The sequence below is a fragment of the Marmota monax genome, unplaced genomic scaffold (assembly GCF_021218885.2).
Source record: "Marmota monax isolate L192 unplaced genomic scaffold, Marmota_monax_Labrador192_F-V1.1 WCK01_AAM20220418_F8-fsc00010, whole genome shotgun sequence".
Classification (NCBI taxonomy): Eukaryota; Metazoa; Chordata; class Mammalia; order Rodentia; family Sciuridae; genus Marmota; species Marmota monax.
Window position 1 is genome coordinate 14,227,015 of NW_026692321.1, and position 18,161 is coordinate 14,245,175.

The window sequence follows — 18,161 nt, forward strand, 5'->3', positions numbered from 1 at the left end:
AAAAATCATTATTAATTCATATAAAGTACAGCATTTATCTCACTTTTGCCATACTTCAATCTTGAAATTTCTTTCAGATCAGTCTTCATTTTGTATTAAGGAAAAATAAAAAATTAAGAACAAGTGAGTTATTTAAACTGAAGAGATTGATTTCAAAGAAACAGTATCATAAATTTACAAGAACTAAAGCATCTGATTACTTGTCAATTTACCTTAACTGAATAAAATAGGCACAGGGTATGACTTCTCAATATAAAGTTCAAGTATTAAAGAGGAGTTTGCAGAGTGTTCATGAGAAATATGACCAGAACTTAAAGTCACCTTTTTCAAATAGAAAAGTATACAATGTGACTGTGGGGCAAAGGATTGGAACTACCAGTCTTGTACAAGTGTTGTGAGCATCTGTTTGTGGAGAGGGGCGGAACACAGTGCAAAGGTCAACCATGTTTTCTGGACCCAGGAAGAAACCTCATAAATGAATGATGCCTCAGTTTTTCTTTTTCTGTCTCAGACTTATTATAACCATAAATGAAAGCACAGTGGGTAGAAAGGTTCACAGCCTTAATTAATTAATCTGGAATGTTGATGAAAGGAACCCAGGAAGATATTATCCAGTTTCATACATGGCTAGATTGGAAAGTAGTTGTAACATCAGCACCTTCGTTATAGTGCTTTTAAAGTAAAAATCAGCATATTCAATTGTTTCCACCTAATTCCAAAGAACCTCCTTGTGAGGTAAAGTAACTGAGTAGAACGAGGTGGGAATGTGCTGTGAGATGCAGCAGCTGAATCTCAGAACTTGTGGGGGAATGATGTCGAGTGAGAAATGAGCCAAGGGTTGGGGAACAGGCCACTGACAGGGAAATCCGGAGCAGTGGCCTGCGTGGTAATGAGGACTTTGTCTTGAGCCAGGTGGAAAGGATGGGGTGGAGTGAGCTGGAGGAGAGGGAGCAGGGGGAAGGGAGATGGAGTGTGAGAAGGTGTCTTGCTCATGGAGGAAAATGCAGTAGCCTTCACCTTCCCTGTCCTCTCTCCCGCTGTCTCATTGTCCTCTTCTTGGCTCCCACCACACAGGCAGCATGCACTGGTATAGAACCTTTGCCTTTTCCCAGAGACAGCAATATTTTGAAACCCCTTCCCCTACTTATCTAAACTTTGGAAGCCCTGTGTAATTTATTCCAGTATCATTACACCACTTTGACAGAGGAAGAGAAGGGTTCAGGGAGACTAATATGTCACTTAAAGCTTTATGTCAGAATAGGGGTGGTGATCAAATCGTGAAGCAACACTCTCATGGAACGTGTGAGCAGTGTGTACTAGATGTTTGTAGGGATTGGTGCTGTCCTCATAAAACTGGGATCCCAGCCCGGGTTGTAGACAGCTTTTAATCAGGTAGAACACTAGAAGGAAGATCTAAACATTTTGTTTGTCTTTATCTTCTAATATTATTGGAAGAAATGTTGTTTTTCTACCCAAGGAACCTGTTTTCCATCATAAATGGTACTGCTAACAATAAGACTAAAAACTTTATTAAGCTAAAAAAAATAGAAGAAAAGGAAACAAAATAGCTAACATATTAGTATTTCATGGAAGCAGTTGTAAAGAATACCTTAAAGTTAATGAGCATTAGGCTGCTTAAATAATCTACAAGCCTTCATAGTCTTTACTGTGTCATCTGGAAGTGTAAGTTGGCTCCTTTCCTCATTCTGGTCAGTCTTCTGACCATGGGATGGCTGCCCATCTTCTCTGGACCCCCACATCCAGGTCTAGAGGAGCTACCTGAATGGGTTAGGCTTTGGTTAAATGAATGTGCTCTAGAACCATCCCAGATGACCACATGGAGGTTTAGACTTGCCTTTTGCCATATTTTACATCTCTTTTCTCCTAGAAGTCACTAGTTCTGGGTCATTCTAAACTCACACTGAGAACAGAAGGTCTCATACTTCCTAGAGGTATCTTTCTCTTTTAATGAATTCAATGGGGAGGGCAAGACAAAGTCAAAAGATTGATTCTCTAATGGTGAAATTCAAGGCAAACTCCTGTCTGGGCAAAGCAGTTGCAGCCAAGTCACAAAAAATGATATTCACTTCGGCCAAATTATCTTAGTACACTTACTCTAGGAATGTAGCCATCATGCCACCAAGAAGCCCAAGCAAGCTGTGGAGAGGCTTAGATGAGAAAGGGAGGCACCTGGTGCATGGCTCCAGCCTGAGTTGCCATTTGACAGCACTGATTTGCCAGCCATGTGAGTGGAACATTTTGAAAGTGAGTCTTTACTCTCAGCTGTTGGCACCAGATGTGGAAAGGAGAGAAGCCATGCCCACCAAGCTCTACCAACTTGCGGATTGTTGAGCATTATAAGCTATTAAGTTTTAGGGTGATTTATTAAACAGTAATAAATGATTAGTATGATCAGACATTCCAGTCTTATCCTTTACTATTTGTATGCGTGTGTGTGTGTTCATTAATGTGTGTTCTTAAATAATTTTTTCTTCCGGAAGGCCATGAAGGTATGGATCTATCTTTTCATCTAGAGTTCTGCTATCACATTTTTAATTAATCTGAGACTGATATATATGCATAGAGTCAAGTGGGGCTCTATTTTCCCCCAGGTGAATAAAAAGTTTGACACAATTTATTGGCTAATCTGTCTATAGATTTTAGTGCCACTTCTACCCTTTCCACATTTCCTTGTACTTGGGGGTCTGTTTCCAAGTTCTTCTTGCTTTTCTGTGGTTTGTCTGCTTATTCCCAAGTGATATCAGATAGTCCTATTTGGTGTGGTGCTAGAGTCAGTCTTTACCTTTGTCAGAAAGGTTCCCTGATTTGGTTTTTTTATTCAGAGTTATGTTACTTTCTGGCTTTTTATTCATCAATATAAATTTTAATATTAACATATCAAGTTCTACAAAATACTTTGTTGATAGTATTCATAGATTAACTTTGGGAGAATTATTTACAGGTACACCACTTATAATTTTGTGTTATAAATAGCATATTTAAAACTTAAATTTGAAAAATATGAAAAAAACTTACATTTGAATTGTTGATATAAAGGAGTACATTGATTCTAGTTGCAGTTCACATAACTAAAGAAAACTCACTTTAAATGTGCAGTTTGTTGAGTTTTGATGAATATATATATATCCCTGTAATGCATACCACAATCAGGGTATTACTCTCATCCTAGAGTGTTCCCTCATATTTTTTTTCCAAACAATGCTTTCCTCCACAAAGACAGCACTGGTTAGTGTATATGTATAGACAAAAGTGAGGATCTATTTTTCCTCATATAGATGAAAAGGTTTTCTGATACAATTTGCTGTCTGTTCTGTCTATAGACAGCACTAGTGCTTTCTCTGTCCTATACACATTTCCTTATACCTGTGAGTCTTTTTTCAAGTTCTGTGCTTTTCTCTGATTTATTGGCTTATTCCAATGCTGACATCATGTTATTTATTTGGTGTTTTTTTTTTCCCTTGCTCTTATTTTTCATGTAAAATAAATAATTCAGACAAGTTTGGGGGCATTCAGGTTGGTATGGCCATAAACATTGATTCAATACAATATTTGTTTTTAGTCTACTTTCCTTTATATACTGTATTTATTGTTTATATTGTAGACAGAAAAGACTTTTCCATTTAATTACTGAATACTATTGCATGGTATAAATAAATATACCACTATTTACCCATCTTCTTGATGGCAAATATTTGATTTATTTCCATTTTTTAACTATTAGAAAGATACTAAGAATATTCCTATAATGTCTTTATGTGGGCATATGTTCTCATTTTTCTTGAGTAAATGCCATGAGTGATATTGATGGGATATCTGGATGGGTGTTTATTTATCTTTTAAGAAGCAGCCAAATTGTTTTCAAAGATAGTTTTGCTATTTAAAATCATCAGCAGTTGAGATGAGTTTCAGTTGCTCCAGATCTTCACCAACATTATTGTTAACCTATTTAATTTTCACCATTCTATTAAGTGCGTGGTAGCTTTAATTTAGTTTTAATTACATTTTTTATCACTGGTTGCATTGAGCATCTTTTCATGTGCTTGGTCACCATTCCTACATGTGGTTTTGTGAAGCATCTCTTTTCATGTTTGTCCATTTTTAGACTTTGTATTTTGCTTTCTTATGCTTGAATTATAGGTTTTTAAGAAAACATTAATACCAGTGTTTATTAGATGTGTTTATTGCAATATTTTTTCATTTTTTACCCGCTTCCCTACTTTTTCTGGTATTTGGGATCAAGCCCAGGGCTTTATGCATGCTAGGCAAGTGGTCTAGTAATGAACTGCATCCTTAGCCCCTCATTTTGTTGTCTTGATTATGCTTTTCAAAGAGCAGATATTAAATAGTTGATGAAATCCAACCCAGTTTATCTTTTTTTTTTTTGTCTCTTATAGTTCAAGACTTTGGCATCATTTTTAAGAAATCCTTGCCAACTCCGACATTATTAATGATTTTTTTCCTCCATATTGTCTTCAGTAAGCTTTAAAATCTTACCTTTTACATTTAGGCCTATAATCCATTTCTGGTTATTTATTGTGTATGAGGTGAGGTAAGACTCAAAGTTTTTACTTTTATATGTTCCAAATGAATATCCAGTTGGTCCAGAATGATTTGTTGAAAAGATTGTCCTTTCAAATTGACTTACTTGGCATTTTTGTTAAAAATCAATTGAGCATATATCTATAAATATATTATGGACTCTATTCTGTTTGATCGATTTGTGTGTGCATCCTTAACGCCACTATCACTCTATCAGAATTCCTGTAGCTTTATATTGAGACTCGATAGAAGGCAGTGTCAGTTTTCAACTGAGCTCTTCCTTTTTATGCACATAGGAACTGGCGATCATAAGTCCTTTGTGTTTTGATATAAATCTAAGAATTGGTTTGTCCATTTCTGCTCCCATCCAAAATACAAAACCAGCTGTTTAATTTTTGTCAAGTGTTCTACTTGACTATAATGAGAATACAAGTCATGTGCCAGCCCCAGAATGAAGGTGTGCTAGTTACATCTTACAGGTCAACCTGGCTAAGCTGTGGTACCCAGCTGCTTTGTCAGACACTGACTTAAATGTTGTTCCAAAGGTATTTTGTACATATAATCAACACCTTCAATCAACTGATTTTACACAAAGGAGATTACATTAATAATGTGGGTGGGCTTCATTTAATAAGTTGAAGGCGTTAAAAGGAAAAAGTGAAGTTTCCTTTGAGAAGAAGGAATTCTGCCTCGAGACTTTAATATAGAACTCCTGCTTGACTTCTCAGAATGCTGACCTAGTATACAGATTTGGGGCTCAAAAACATATAGGGCCAGGTGTGGTGGAGCATACCTGTAGTCCCAGTGGCTTGGTAGACTGAGGCAGAAGGATCGCAAGTTCAAAGCCAACCTCAGCAAGTTAGTGAGGCCCTGAGCAACTCAGCGAGACTGTGTCTCTAAATAAAATACAAAAAGGGTTGAAGGATGTTGCTCAGTGATCGAGTGCCTCTGGGTTCAATCTTTGATAACCGCCCCCAAAAGAAGTATATGTATGTCTGTCTGAGTTACAGTCTACCTGTTTGCTCTATAGATATTGGACTTCAGAAGGACTGATGCAGAAGGATAAGAAAACTTTTAATCATTGATATCTCCCAGTAAATTTTTCCCATTGAACTCAAGTGTGGCATGAGTCTGAGGCTTTTATAAAGGATAAAAGTAAGAAAACTTAATAGAAACTCCCCAGAAAGGGCAGTTCCTCGGTGTAGGAAGCTATGTTTAAGAACAATTGGAAGTGCAACATTTCGGCAGCGTGCCTTTTGCTAAGCATTTTCACATAACTGATTATGTCTTCTCTTCATGCAGTGATGCCAATTCTGCAGGAGGCTCCCATCCTTGGAACACAGATTCCCTCAAGGAACTCCTGGTTTAATGAGACAGTTCTACAAACAGATAGCATGTAATGAGTATACAACAAGGATGAGTAAAGGTTGCTGTGGGACTACTTGAGAAGCATGGACTGTCCTTTAATTAATCAAACACATGAAGTGTGTTATTAGAGTCTGGAGATACTCGAAGGTGCAGGGAGCTGAGAAGAATGTGGGAAGCCTCAGCTTTTCTCCTGCCCAAGGCTGACAGGACCAGGCTGTGTGTGTGCATGGAGGCTCTTGGGAGGGTGAGCCATGTGTTAGGGGAAGGCTCCACTGCTGCTCTTTCACATTGTAGAATCTTCTTGGCTGTGAATAGTGTCACAGTTAAAAAGGTCCCAAGGTATTTATTTCCCTTGGGGAAAACCTCTTGCTTTTGTGTGGACCTGTTAAAAAGCATATACCGCCATACACCTGTAAATACATCTCATAGCAGACCGATCTGATCTGCCATAGCCAGGAAATTCCACTGAGAAAAATCCTGTGATTAGGATGTTACCATTTACATCTTTACCTGGTAGCAGTTCCCGAAAGGTGAGTAACTGGGCTTTGGAGGCTGCATTCTTATGTTCTGGGGATGCAATGTATGCTCTGAGATCTGTGCTTGTATGTGCCTCATTATTCACCTTTTTCTTAGTTTAAAATGGTGCATTTATAAAAGAAAATGAAAACCTGGTACTGTATTCCTAAAATCTTCGAATGAATTTCAAACTTGGCTATCACCCATGATAGAGAGATGATAACCATCCTCACTTAAGGATTTTGCATATGAGAAGTAGATTCTTTCATTGAACCTCAGGTGGCTCGGTTTCGGTTTCTGAATTTCAAATTTTTAAATGAGTAAGAAATAACAATGAAAATACCTATGACTTCTAGGTCCAGAAGTATAAAGGGTGTGGGAAAGTAAATAATTATCACATAATGGGCTGTAGGGAGAGTGTCTTTCAGGGACAAGACAGACTTCCGTTAGGGAAAGACGGTCTAGGGAACGTGCACCGAAAAGGTGGAGAAATGATATCAGGGGTTCTGTCAGCGATGGAATGTGAGGTCCAGAGGGACTGGTGTAAGGGGACTGATAAGGGGTGGAAGATAAGATTAAAGTGCTTGAAAAGCCTTGGAGACATAAGGGACAACACTTGAGATCTGGGTCATTTCCCCAGTTGCTCAACCCAAGGCTTGGATGTTTGCTGTCCATCAGCAAATACTGTTCATTGAATTTAAAAATAGATCACAAATCCTATTTATTACTTGCACTTTTCCTCTTTAGGTTCCTTTTTACCCCTTCACTGGACTTCAAACTGGTCTCCCTTTGTTATGGTTTGATGGTGAGGTGTCCCCCAAAATCTCCCTGTGAGGCAATGCAAGAAGTTTTGGAGGAAAAACGATTGGGTTCTAGTCTTAACCTAATCAGTGAATTAACCCCTGATGTGGTAACAGGACGCAGCTGGGTGTGGCTGGAGGAAGTGGTTCATTGGGGGCTTGGCTGTGGGGTATATATTCTGTATCAGGAGCGTGGAGTCTCTCTCTCTGCTTCCTAATAACCGTGGTGTGAGCTGCTTCCCTCCGAGACACTCTTCTGCCATGATGTTCAGGCCGCCCTAGAGCCCGGAGGATGGAGCTGACCTCATGTGGACTAAGACCTCTGAAACTGTTGAGTCCTCAAACAAACCTTTCCTCCTCTACAATTGTTCTGGTTGTGCCTTTAGTCTCAGCAGTGAAAAAGCTGACTTAAACACCTTTTTGCCACCCTTCCTTCCACTCTCCACATAGCAGTGGTTGAGTAGTTTTTTTTTTTTTTTCCTGAAAGCCTCCAGGGGATTCTCATCATGTTTGGAACCATTTAAATTCTTACCAGAGCTTACACAGACCAAGGCCATAGCTACTTGGGTTGCCTCATTTCCTACTACTTCTATTCAATCAATTACTCTTTCCATCAGCGGTCCTACACACTGTGCACTCCCTTCTCTGGGGGTTTTGCCTTTATTGGTACCTCCATCTGGAGTGCTTTTTCCTCCAGATACTCACACAGCTCCTCTTTCATTCTGTTCAGCTCTGTTCAGAGGCTGTCTTGTCTAAGAAGCTAATAGCATCTTCTGGTCATTGTCCTTCCCCTATCTTGTTGACTCCTCATTGTAGGTCTTAACATGGCAAATACTATATCATATATTTGCCTATATACCATCTTTTTACCCTGGCAATTTCTTCACCTCATGAAAGTTATCTTCAGGAGTTTTGTCACTGCTGAATTCTTGTCCAATAAATATTTTTTTTCTCTGTTCACATAACAATTTAATTATTGTTCATAGATAAGCCATAATGAAGTCCATGATTACCTTGTTTCACATGTTTTTGTTTTTCCTAAAGTTAATAACTGCCTTACATCCAAATTTTGCTTAATTTTCCTTGTCCCAAATACAAAGGTGTAATTACAGGACATCTTAATATGTCTAAAGGCATCAGATCCACTTTATTTTTTCTTTTTTCGAGATGCTTCTCCAAGGGATTTCATCTTAATTGGTTTCTTTAAAATTCAAAGCTTTCCTTATCCATTTTCTTTCCTGGAATTTCCTGTGACCTGTATTCTGTGAGTCCGTTTGCCTCTTTGAGCTCCTCTATTCCTGGATCTCATATCTTACTTTCTGATTTATTCCCTCAGTACATTCTCAGTGTCTTTCTGAGAAATGCTACAGGGACAGTAAAAGTTTTGAGAACTTGCACACAATAACTATTTCTTGAGTAAGTGAATGACTGACTCTATACTGGCTGATGTTTCCCAACATTTTATTTTTATTCAATTTGCATCTTCTTCCATGTCAAGGAGCTCTGGATGAAGTCGTTATTTCTTTGCTTGAGAGATCATTTATTACTTCATTATTTGAGATTCAAGTTTATCTATCTATAATTGGGCATACCTTGTGTGAATTACTCCCCATTCAAAAGACACTGATCCCATATTTCCTTGTTATTATTGCTAAAAGTTTGCATGTCTGTTGCCTACTTGCAAAATCTTTCTGCAACCTCCTAATCTCTTAGTCTTTCTTATCCTAAAACTGTGTAGAGCTTGAAAGCTGTGTCATGCATCTTGATACTTGGTCACACAGTCCTACCTACGTGTTGCAGATAGAAGATAGTCAATAGGGAGGTTGTTGGATACTTCATGAGAATCTTAAATTGAGAACATTACAGACCTCTGAATTATAGTACCCAAGTCTAGACTTTCTGCTAGGATTTTTAACTAAGTCAGGTACAGATTTTTAAGTGGCAGGAATTTCTAGAGTAAAAATCACCTGGGTTCAATTTGAATTTTAGAAATTTTCTCCCATTTTGCTCAGTTAATGCACATTAAAATAGGGGCAGAGAAAAGGACTAGCTTTAGACCATACTGAACAGCAAAAGCTCAATATTGATCTCTTACATATTGACAATGCTTCTCATAAGCATCATTTTTCTAGGACTGAGCAAGCTAATTAGATCATAGTAAAATTTTTGCCTATTATAAATCTGCACAAATTCTATACTATTAATGATAATCATGGTACTATAGGTACCTGAAAGTATAGCTCTCAACATGGTCTTGCTTTCATGGGGAAGAGTTTTATACATTTGCAGGAAGTCACAAATATTTTTTTAATTATTAAGGGAACATGTCTTCAGTCAGGTGTCATATTTTAACAAAGCTGTCATCCAATAACCTGAAACAAATGTCAATGCAGAATTAATTTGTTTTATAATTAACATTCAATCTTTGGTGTCAAATGGATATAATAATTTAATGGTAATAATTAGACTTTATTGTAATTAGCTTAAAATGAAGAGTGTATTCAGAGCCATGCAAAGCAATGCTGGAGTTGATTTTTGATTTATGTTATTCTGTAGTATTAAATTTTAAAAACATTGACAAGTTGATTCTTTCTTCTTGAAGAATTTGTGGGATGAAGATAGGAATTCTGGCAATAATGGCTAAAGAAAAAATTATGTAACACTACAGAAGGCACTAAAAGAAAACAATTTTCTTAACAATTTACATTATCTTTAAGAGAATTATTAAATATAATGAAAAGGAAAGGTAAAAGTAAACAAACAGATCTGTTAACCTTCTTTTTTGTTTACATATTAAAGCAATCCTCAACAGTTGTTTACCCAATTTAAATTAAACCATATAAATCACGTGAAAAAAAAATATTTGGATCCATTTTATCATGAGCGCTCATCATATATGATATATGGACATACGTACATTCAAACATATAACACAAAACACAAGTGTGCACACATAATATAATACATACAACACATAACATTATAGTAAAGGCCTTATAACTTTTTACAGGTGAAATCTCCATTGCAATGTTTAAAAACTCTATAGTCAAAAAATAGAACTGATCAGCAAAACATTAACCTAGGTCTGTATGAGCTCAAAAAACAAAATAGAACTTCATGATATGGCAAAGGGCAATAATAAAATAGATATTGAAATCTCGCCCTGCCCTCAGGGGCGAGCAGTTTCACTTACCCTCAGTCACTCCCCGTGCGAGCCACCAAATGCCGCAGTCTGGCTGGGCACAATCAGGAGCCACTTGTCAAAAGAAACTAACTTTATTTTTAGAACCACACACGACAAACAAAATAGCCTCTCAGGAAAAACCCTCAGAGCCTCAACTGCCACCACCGGCTTTCCCCAAGCCTCTCTCTCCCACCCAAGCTTCTCTCCACCTCCCACAATCCTCCTGCTCTTGAGGCCCATTGGCTGGGTCACGTGGGCGGAGCCAAAAAAGTCCCCCAATGAGCAGCTCCGTGGTCTGAAAGGGCAGGGAAACAGTCCAATGAGCATCACCGCAGAGGAGCCAATCAGCTAGATGTTGCTGGGGCTGCTGTGAGCCAATCGTCAGCCGGCAGCTGGAAGTTTGCTGGCAGCTGGAAGTTTGCTGGGGCCCCTTCGGCTGTGGCTCTCAACAATTTGGGTAATAAATGGCAGGAAATATGAGGGGAAATAATTGGGGGATATGGCCTGCCATAAACTGAAATACATTATGAAGTAAGCATAATGGCCATGATATGGTACTGACATAGGAATAGGAAGCTAAATCAAAGATAAGAGAAAATTCATAAAGAGTCTAATTTATGTTGAGTCTTATTTTGATGGAGTTTGCACTTCTAATCAATGTAGAAAATTTTGATTATTTAGTCAATGATCTTAGAAGAACTAGCCTGAATTAGCAAGAAATCTATTTTACACATTCATCAGACTCAGGTGGATTAAAGATAAGGTTTTTAAAAACCTATTTTGAGAAGAACATTTTATTCTAATCTTTCAGAAGGAAAGACATTTCATTTTTTGGTACAAATACCAGAAGTCATCAAGGGAAAGAGAACCAACTTGATGTCTTAAAGCTTGTAGTATAGCAAACTACAACATTCATTCATTCTTTCAGTTAACCAATATTTATTGTGTAGCCAATATGTGCAAGGCAAAACTATAACAATATATGTTAATATGGAATACAATCAGTTAATACTTTAAGTGCATAAAGAATTCCTAAAAATCAATAGCAAAAAGATTAACAACTTGAGAGAAAATGAGCAAAATACATGTAAAGGTAACTCATTAAAGTACAAAAAGCCAATAAACAAATGAAAAAATGCTCCATAATCAAAGATGTAATTTAAAACAACAATGATATATAACTTTGCATTTATTGTATTGATAAAGATTTAAAAGCTCGATAATAGTGTAAAAATTGACATTTTAACTTCTGTTGTAAAGATGCAAATTGCAGTTTCTGAGGGCAATTTTGTAGTGTATAACATTAAAAATGTATATAACATTTCACCTAGTAATTCTGTTTTTAGAAATCCTAAAGAGAACTACTATACAAGTGTGCCAGGATTTATGCTAATAAAAGGTTTTCATTTGTAACTGTGTTTGTACTAAAGAAGTGAAAAATCACTTGAACATCTGTCTATAGGGATGGGTTAAAATTGATTGTCCATTTGATGAAAGTCTATGAAATGTCAAAAAATAAAGTAATTGTTTGTGTACTTACATAAAAACATGCCTGCAATAGATTATATTAAGAAAGTCATCTTTACAGTATAGAGAGTAATCTCATTTTAAGAGTATATATGTGTATATATTTAAAAATATATATGCTAATGCATAGAGCAAAATGTGTTAATTCTGATTATCTCTGAAGGATAGGATTCCATGGGATTTAACATTTTTCTCATTATATATGTCAATATCTTTGTCTTTTCTCAACAATCATTTTGGTAAATGTTTCCTTAGGGTCAGACACTGACATTCACAAAAATAACGGGGAACTTGCTTTCCATTCCTAAGGAACTTGATACATTATATGGTCAGCTTGATGTAAAGGTTGATGGGCAATAGCACTTACATGGTCCCTAAGAAATATATTTCAGCTGGGCAAGGTGGTACATACTTGTTATTCCAGCAGTTCAGGAGGCTGAGGCAAGAGGATCAAGAAGAGTTCAAAACCAGCCGCAGAAAAGTGAGGTGCTAAGTAACTCAGTGAGACCTGTCTCTAAATAAAATACAAAATAGCGCTGATGTGGCTCAGTGGTTGAGTGCTTCAGAGTTCAATCCCTGGTACCCTTCCAAAAGGAAATGTATTTGAGGGGATCCTAGAGATTGATAATAAAATATTCACAACAAAGGCTCTTGAGTTCAGTACACTGCCTTCCTGTGGCCACCTTGGACTAGAAGAATGCCCTTTCCCCAAATTCACTGGTTGCTAGGGCCTCCATTGGTTCTGTGTGTACAGAGCATCTCTTAAATCCCTGCTTCTGGCCTCACCTTATTCTTTTGCTCTTTCATTCTTTAGAATATGAAAGGTTGCCTTTAAAACAATGGATAGTGGCAGGCCGGTTTTCCTGGGTGATAGGAAAGTGAACAATTTATCTGAGCATCCATTTCCTATAGGGGCAAGCTAGCATTATTGCTGTGTACATTGACAGAGTTCTGATTCGCAGACCCATGCTACCAATCCTGCTTGTGATTCCTGTGGGCTTGGAAATTCTTCTGTCTCCTTACATCATTTGATCATATAAAATTCATCCGGTTTCCCATGATGAGAAGAGGCTTTCATATTAAGATAGAGCACTGACATTAGTTGTTAAAATTATCATGGGCAAGGACACAAAGGTGTCAACTAGATGTGACTACCCAGAGTCCAACCTTCTGGTCTCCCTATATCCTGTGTAGAGGAAGAGGCTCAGCCATTCCCACATACAACTGATTGTGTGGTGCAGAATGTGAAGAGGAAGCAGAGGGCTACGGAGATTCAAAAAGAGAAGAGTCACGTCCTATTAGACCAAAGGAGGCTTAAAGGAGCAGGCAGCTTATAGAACGTGTGAGATTCAAATAAACAAGAGAGATAGAGAAAATAGAGTAAATGCCTCAGATGTCCCTTTTCTATAGGGGTCATGTGTCACCTGGGATGAAAGACCTACATCTTAAAGTACTTGAGATTAATATGTTGCCGGAACATAATTTAAAACATATGATTTTTGGACAGATTTTTTTTTTTGGCGGGGGGTTAGTGGTTAAAAAACATGAATGTAGTATATAGAACATGGGGATCATCGCCTGTTTTCGACAGATCGCAGCTCATTCAGCTATAGAACAGGTAATTTCAGGCTGCCATTCGCCTGCGTCTCGCAGACAAACTGCTCTGGCTCAGGGCTAAAGAACCCGCGGAAACTGCTTCTCGGTCCGGGTCCTGCTGAATACTGTGGAGGTAAATACCAACCGAGCCTTCATAGGCAGTGGCAACAAGATCGGGACGGGGCGTGAGAGGGCCGGTCAGGACCCACCCGTTGCTTTGGTCACCCGGCAAAGGGAACGAAATGCTGCCATTCGCATGGGATACCAACATGGCAGAGATCTGACGTCATCAGAAAGCGGCGGAGGAGATAACTTCATTGATTCCAGTGGCAACAGGTGTGTAATCCCCTAGCCCCGCCCTCCACACAGCGGGGAGACCTCAAGGGCCCCTCCCAGCTCTCCCGTGAGCGCGATAATCAGACTGAGGGATCCAGGAGTGGCGCGGACCCGCAGCACGGGACCCCCGGGCTACCACTCCCACCAGCGCAGACAACTGAGGTCTCTTGCACCAGCTCCTGGGGGCGTGGCTACCAGAGGGCAAGCAAAATACGCCAAGGGCTCTCAGCCCCAACCTCCACAACCTTAGGGGCTGAGGGATTGGCAAGCAGGGAGAGTGTGCCCAGTTGTTCAAGAAGATAGGGCTCCCGTGAGCAGCAGAACTGGTGTGTAGCCAGCACTGTGGTGAGCGTCACCTGTGAAAGGGGCCAGTGGCGAGGTGACTAGACACAAGAAACGGCCCGAGACACTCAGGAGTGGAGACCCGCCCAGTCGGGGAGGAGGAGCTGCTGCACAGTGATTGGTTCCCGTGCACTGAGAGGAGAAGCTTGGCCCGGTGGGCACAGCTCCACCTACTGGAAGAGAAGTTAATCGAACTCTAAGACTGCATTTTTTAATTTTTTTTTTAATTTTTAATTTTAATTTTTTTCTTTCTTTTTTAAATTTTTTAAAATATTTTTTATTATGTATTTATTTTTTACTATCACTTTTTTGATTTTTTTAAAAATTCTTTCTTTTTTTATTCTCTATTTTTTTTCTTTTGTCTTTTCATTTTTTACAAATTCCCTTATATCCCTTTCCTTGAATTCTATCTATTTACTCTCATTCTCTTTAGTGACTTCTTCCCTTCCCTTCTAACATCTTTCCTCCCAAGCAATACGATGCTGTTTATGTGTAATTTACTAAATATGTATAGGTCAATGTTCTGAGGAGTTATATAGTGCTACCAAGACCTTAACTTCCCCCAAATACTCCAGACCATTCTCCTGTTAATATCTCTCGTCAGTAGAGCAACCTTCCAAGGTTTCCAAGAGATACTAACCTCAATACCATCACATCATTCGACCTAAATATAAGTCCCAAGACCAAACTGCAGACCGCTAAATGCCATCAGAATCCATACACAGTTTAGGAAACGAATGAATCTACATTAAAGGGCAACAAAACTCATCATCTCTAGTCATAGTCTTCCATCACAAAAGAGAGACCCCACAGTCACACAAAACCAAATAAATTTATAGGAGTAAACAGTAACTTAGCAGTCAAACAGAGCAAGAAGTAACATAAACAGCATGAAGAAGCAAGGAAGAAAAGGAGTACAAACAATGCAGGACAGCCTAAATATACGGGAGGACCTAGAGACATCAGAAAAATGGCCAAATAAAGAACTCAAAGAATACCTTAGACAGATGGAATGGAATCTTAGAGAGGATATGAGACAGCAAATTCAAACAATGAAAGAACTCATTGAAAATGAAATACACAAGCAAATAAAAGAAGCAAATAAGCATCTTTATCAGGAGATAGAGATTATAAAAAAATCAAACAATAATTTTAGAAATGAAGGAAACTATAACCCAAATTAAAAACTCAATTGAGAGTATCACCAACAGAGTGGAGCAAGTAGAAGCCAGAACGTCAGATAATGAAGACAAAATATATCATCTTGAAAAGAGTCTAGCCAACTCAGGAAGGCTGGTAAAAGATCATGAGAAAAACATCCAAGAGATATGGGATAACATAAAAAAAACAAACTTAAGAGTCATCAGGATAGAGGAAGGCATAGAGGTTCAAACCAAGGGAATGGACAACCTGTTTTATGAAATAATTATAGAAAACTTTCCAGACATAAAAAAGGAAATGGATGTACAAATTGTAGATGCATACAGGACACCGAGCATACAAAATCACAGTAGACCAACGCCAAGACACATTGTTATGAAGATATCCAATATACAGAACAAAGAGAAAATATTAAAAGCTTCAAGAGAAAGGAGGCAGATTACATTTAGGGGTAAACCAATAAGGTTAACAATGGATTTTTCATCACAGACGCTGAAAGCGAGAAGATCCTGGAACAACATATTTGAAACTCTGAAAGACAATGGATGCCAACCAAGAAATTTGTATCCAGCAAAATTAAGCTTCAGGTATGACAACGAAATAAAAATCTTTCATGATAAACAAAAGTTAAAAGAATTTGCAGCCAGAAAACCAGCATTGCAAAGCATCTTGAGCAAAACACTACATGAGGAAGAAATGAAAAACAATAACCAAAACCAACAGTGGGAAGTACCTCAGTAAGCCAGAGAGCAGGGGGGAAGCTAATCATGGAGAAACAAACCAAATCAAAAAAAAAAAAAGATAAATAATCAAACATGGCTGGAAATACAAATCATATATCAATAGTAACTCTAAAAGTAAATGGCTTAAACTCACCAATAAAGTGACATAGGATGGTAACATGGATTAAAAAAACAAATCCAACAATATGCTGCCTCCAGGAGACACATTTGATTGGAAAAGACATACACAGGCTGAAGGTGAAAGGTTGGGAAAAAACATACCATGCACACGGTCCTCGTAAGCAAGCAGGGGTGGCCATCCTCATATCGAATAAAATCAACTTCAAGATTAAGTTAATCAAAAGGGATAAGGAAGGACATTATATACTGTTAAAAGGAACCATTCACCAACAAGACATAACAATTATCAATATTTATGCACCAAATAATGGTGCTGCAACATTCATAAAACAAACTCTCCTCAAGTTCAAGAATCAAATAGACCACAACACAATAATTATGGGTGACTTCAACACTCCTCTCTCACCATTGGACAGATCCTCCAAACAAAAGCTGAATAAAGAAACAATAGAACTCAATATCACAATCAATAACCTAGACTTAACTGACATATATAGAATATATCAACCATCATCAAGTGGATATACCTTTTTCTCAGCAGCACATGGATCCTTCTCAAAAATGGACCATATATTATGCCATAGGGCAACCCTCAGTAAATATAAAGGGGTGGAGATAATACCATGCATTCTATCTGATCATAATGGAATCAAACTGGAAATCAATGATAAAAGAAGGAAGGAAAAATCATACATCTCATGGAAAATGAACAATATGTTACTGAATGATCAATGGGTTACAGAAGACATAAAGGAGGAAATCAAAAAATTCTTAGAGACAAATGAAAATACAGACACAACATATCGGAATCTATGGGACACAATGAAAGCAGTTTTAAGAGGGAAATTCATTGCCTGGAGGTCATTCATCAAAAAAAGGAGAAACCAACAAATAAATGAGCTCACACTTCATCTCAAAGCCCTAGAAAAGGAAGAACAAAACAACAGCAAATATAGCAGAAGTCAAGAAATAATAAAATCAGAGCGGAAATTAACGAAATTGAAACAAAAGAAACTATTGAAAAAATTGACAAAACTAAAAGTTGGTTCTTTGAAAAAATAAATAAGATCGACAGACCCTTAGCCATGCTAACAAAGAGAAGAAGAGAGAGAACTCAAATTACTAATATACAAGATGAAAAAGGAAATATCACAACAGATGCTACAGAAATACAGAAGACAATTAGAAATTATTTTGAAAACCTATACTCCAATAAAATAGAAGATAGTGAAGACATCGATAAATTTCTTAAGTCATATGATTTGCCCAGACTGAATCAGGAGGATACACACAATTTGAACAGACCAATTTCAATGGATGAAATAGAAGAAGCAATCAAAGGACAACCAACCAAGAAAAGCCCAGGACCGGATGGGTATACAGCAGAGTTTTACAAAACCTTTAAAGAAGAATTAAAACCAATACTTTTCAAGTTATTTCAGGAAATAGAAAAAGAGGGAGCCCTTCCAAATTCATTCTATGAGGCCAACATCACCCTGATTACGAAACCAGAAAAAGACACCTCAAAGAAAGAAAACTACAGACCAATATCTCTAATGAACCTAGATGCAAAAATCCTCAATAAAATTCTGGCTAATTGGATACAAAAACACATCAAAAAAATTGTGCACTATGATCAAGTAGGATTCATCCCTGGGATGCAAGGATGGTTCAATATACGGAAATCAATAAATGTTATTCACCACATCAATAGACTCAAAGATAAGAACCATATGATCATATCGATAGACGCAGAAAAAGCATTCGACAAAGTACAGCATCCCTTTATGTTCAAAACACTAGAAAAAACTAGGGATAACAGGAACTTACCTCAACAATGTAAAAGCTATCTATGCTAAGCCTCAGGCTAGCATCATGCTGAATGGAGAAAAATTGAAGGCATTCCCT